Below are 4339 nucleotides of genomic sequence, written 5' to 3' on the forward strand. Positions count from 1 at the left end.
AATCATCAGAAGAAAATTCAGTCTACCCAGTAGAAAGCCAAGAAAGAAAAAAATGAGGGTACAATACATATGTAACATGTCCTATGATTAACTCAATTTTCTCTGCACCTGAGGCAAAAAAAAAAAAAAACTTCCATCTTGTAAAAGGAATTTCTAAAGGGAAAAAGGAAAATGATCCCGAATGGAATATCTGAGATGCAAGGAAAAATGCTGAGGTAAAGAAAATAATAAATGTGTGGTAAATATAATCACTGACCATATATAATAATATGTATAATAATAGCACCTAATATTTTAATCTTTTTTTTTTTGAGACGGAGTTTCACTCTTGTTGCCCAGGCTGGAGTACAATGGCACGATCTCTGCTCACCACAACCTCTGCCTCCCAGGTTCAAGCAATTCTCCTGCCTCAGCCTCCCAAGTAGCTGGGATTACAGGCATGTGCCACCACGCCAGGCTAATTTTGTATTTTTAGTAGAGACAGGGTTTTTCCATGTTGGTCAAGCTCGTCTCATACTCACCACCTCCGGTGATCCGCCCGCCTCAGCCTCCCAAAGTGCTGGGATTATAGGCGTAAGCCACCACGCCCAGCCTAATAGCACCTAAGTGTGTAGTTACACAAATATAGAATATTCTAAAGGGGTTCTATCTGTATTTTCCTTTGAAGTTTTGAAGTACTTAATATTTTCTAAGTCCTTAATATGCTAGTGAAGGAGTTAAAAATATACCACTCTGGTGTATTGACTATTTTGAGTTAAACACACTTGAAAAACAGCAGGTGCAAGATCATTCTGATCTTCCTTCTATTTCTTAAAAGCAGGAGATGAAATTCCCATGTTGAAAAATGTCCTCCCTTTGCTAGAAGGAAAGCAACACTCTTATAATTAAGGATGGGAAGTTGAGGCCAAGAGAATTCTGTGCAGACCTTGTTAAAGTAACTCTTTTATCTTTTCAGCCTTTCCATATATTTAGTTGCTTTTTCACAACTTACTATTATCTGTCCAACACAGTATATGAGAGATTGATTCTAATTGCTTCTTTGGGTCTTCATTTCCATTTATTTCCAATTTAAATATGTTTGTATGCTTTTCTCCTGTTAATCTGTCTTATATCAACTTAATTCTCAGGCCCAGCTGGGGAAAAAAACAAAAACAAAAAACCTAAAAAGGGAGAGGTAAAGTTTTGCCTCCCCTAAACTAGGTACTTTACAAGCCAGGTACTGTGAGAGACACAAATCACTAAAACTAGGACATGATCTCTACTCCAGAGGAGCTGACACAGATTATAATATAGAGTGGTAAGTGCTATAATAAACACTAAAAAAAAAAAAAAAAAAATCCCCTGCACTCTCACACACATTTCAGACTATTTCAGAACACATACTTTTTAAAAAGACAGGCAGAAAATACACCTGAAACATTAGAAGTATCATACTTTTCTTGGGGTAGAAGATATAATTTTTTCCTTCTTTATACTTGTATGCATTTCTCAAATTTTATATAATATGTTAATTTCTAGAATTAGGGAAGTTTAAAATGACATTCCCACAAAAGGAAAAACAACTCTGTTTGACTTGGAGCTCTTTAAACTCATGTCTAAGTTATTTATTTTCCTTTTCATCATAACCATGAGAAAATGCTTCTCTTCCCTCTGTTAGGTTGCAAATATAGTTTGCATAATTTTCCACCTAAAAATAACACATTTTCTTACTTTTAGTCCATGGCTCATATTTTAATCCACATTAAAGGTCCAAGAAGTAAAAGAGCAATTAAGAGATCACCATTCTATCATGACTATAATCTGAGAAATCAATGGAAAACTCAGCTTTCCTCAAGTGTTGGCATCTGGCTCTAAACTTCTTTCCAGCTGTCTTACATTATCATACACTATGTTTCCCATAGGTATGATGATACGTAGCCACAAATTTCTGGGACAGTCCCAATCTCTAATATTTTTTTCTATCAACATACCAGGTTTCAAATCAAGTCTCCCTATCTGTGGTTTAGGAAATATGGTCATGATATCCATGAACAGACAAAAATCTACATAATAATTAGGTTTATACTGCTATGCTGAAAACTGATGGCTAAGATGATTAAATGTTAACAGGAAATTACATTAAAACAAATTATTGGGTATTCTTTGAAAATAGTTTCCAGTTAATATAACAGCTTCACAAAAAGCTACTTTTATGTGCATAGTAACACGTAGAAAGTTAACATGTTCCAGGCACTACATTAAGGACATCAAATATTTAATTGTCACCACAACCACATGGGACTATTATTCTCCCACTTTGGAGGTGAAGAAGCAGGCTTAGAGAGGCTAAGAGACTTGTCTTATCACATAGGGAATAAGGAGAGGAGCTAGAATTCATACTCTGATGGGTAGAAACCAGAGACTGAGCTCTAACTATGCCAAAGTGCTTAGAAGTAGACTATTAAAATAACTGAATTGCATTTTGGTGAATTCTTTGGAAGCCTATAGGAAAACTCCTCAAAATATGTACAAAAAGTTGAATCATATAGAAGAAACATAGGAATCACAGTCCAACTTTATCACTTCCTGGCAAACTTTAGTTTCCTCTTTAAAATGGCAGGAACAATGTCCATTTCTAATGATAATAGCTATCATTTATTGAACACTTGCTAGGTGCCAAGTACGTGGTTAATTTATACACACTAACCTGTATAAATCTCACAAATCCCTTTGAAGATGCTATTAACATCTCCATCTTACAGACAGAAATTTCAAGCTCAAAGCAGTTGAGTAACTTGCCCAGGGTTAAACAGAAAGATAATGCTAAAGGCAATTTTTCACCACCATCTGCCTAATGTTAAAGTTCACACTCTATGAGGCTATAGCGCTTTTCATTCTAAAGGAGCTGCATTCTTCTTTAGAATTTGAAAATTGAATTGTCCTTTAAGAATTACATTTAGGCCGGGCGCGGTGGCTCAAGCCTGTAATCCCAGCACTTTGGGAGGCTGAGACGGGCGGATCACGAGGTCAGGAGATCAAGACCATCCTGGCTAACACGGTGAAACCCCGTCTCTACTAAAAAATACAAAAAACTAGCCAGGCGAGGTGGCGGGCGCCTGTAGTCCCAGCTACTCGGCAGGCTGAGGCAGGAGAATGGCGTGAACCTGGGAGGCGGAGCTTGCAGTGAGCCGAGATCGCGCCACTGCACTCCAGCCTGGGCGACAGAGCTAGACTCTGTCTCAAAAAAAGAATTAAATTTAAAAATATTACCTGTGTGAGCTGTGAAAACATAGCAGAGTGATTCCCAGGCAACCTGAGATAATTCATTAGTTCATTTAAAGAAAGTATGTAGAAAGTATGTTGATCAGTATTGGAAACATCCAAAAGAGTAACAATACGGTCAAAAAATAGCTTTATCTACTCCTCTAACCACTAGGTGCCTGGTCCTAGGATATGAGGTCTGGAAATGAGGGTAGATATAGATAGCCCTATTGTGGAAACCTGGCTATCTCAGTCAACGCTATAAAAATTTACAATCATGGCCGGGCGTGGTGGCTCACACCTGTAATCCCAGCACTTTGGGAGGCCAAGGTGGGCAGATCACCAGGTCAGGAGATGGAGACCATCCTGGCTAACATGGTGAAACCTTGTCTCTACTAAAAATACAAAAATTAGCCAGGCGTGGTGGTGGGCGCCTGTAGTCCCATCTACTTGGGAGATTGAGGCAGGAGAATGACGTGAACCTGGGAGGCCGTGCTTGCAGTGAGCGGAGATCGTGCCACTGCACTCCAGCCTGGGCTACAGAGCAAACCTCTGTCTCAAAAAAAAAAAAAAAAAAAAAAAAAAAAAAAAAAAAAAAAAAAATTAGAATCATTTGTTCACCAAGTAAACATCTAATTAAAAGTTAGCTTCCCACATAATGTGTCTGTAAGAGAATACATCAGCCACCAAAAATACATGTTTAGTTCCCCTGGCAATTATATTTCTTATTGTCAATTAAAAAGGAGGTGTCTTATCTCTATGACTTTGGTTGATACAAGCCCACCTTTGAGAAGCAGATCCACTGATACTATGCCGACATTAGTTTCTAAGCCTTCAAAGAAAAGAGTCACCTAAGCTACCTGGAGCAGTCCTATTTAGATGTTCAACCAGTTATCACTGGGCAACATCCTATACATGCAGTCTTAATGGAAACCAATACAGACTGTTGCCATGTTTCATTAAAAAAAAAAAGTCTACACGTGGGTGCTTTTCCAACTATACAGTGATAGCCAAACATTAGTTCTAAATATGTCAATTTAATGAAGGGCAATGAACAAAATCACAAGCGTCTTTAAAATTCTGTACTATTAGTTCTTAC

The 4339-nt window shown here is 37.8% G+C and overlaps 1 protein-coding gene across 3 annotated transcripts in view; it reads right to left on the reverse strand.

Moving 5' to 3' along the window:
- CCDC30 (coiled-coil domain containing 30) overlaps positions 1-4339 on the reverse strand; it is a 153390-nt gene that overhangs the window by 138887 nt on the left and 10164 nt on the right. The window lies entirely within an intron of this gene.

Source organism: Trachypithecus francoisi, unplaced genomic scaffold (assembly GCF_009764315.1).
Source record: "Trachypithecus francoisi isolate TF-2019V2 unplaced genomic scaffold, Tfra_2.0 Lachesis_group12, whole genome shotgun sequence".
NCBI classification, from domain to species: Eukaryota; Metazoa; Chordata; class Mammalia; order Primates; family Cercopithecidae; genus Trachypithecus; species Trachypithecus francoisi.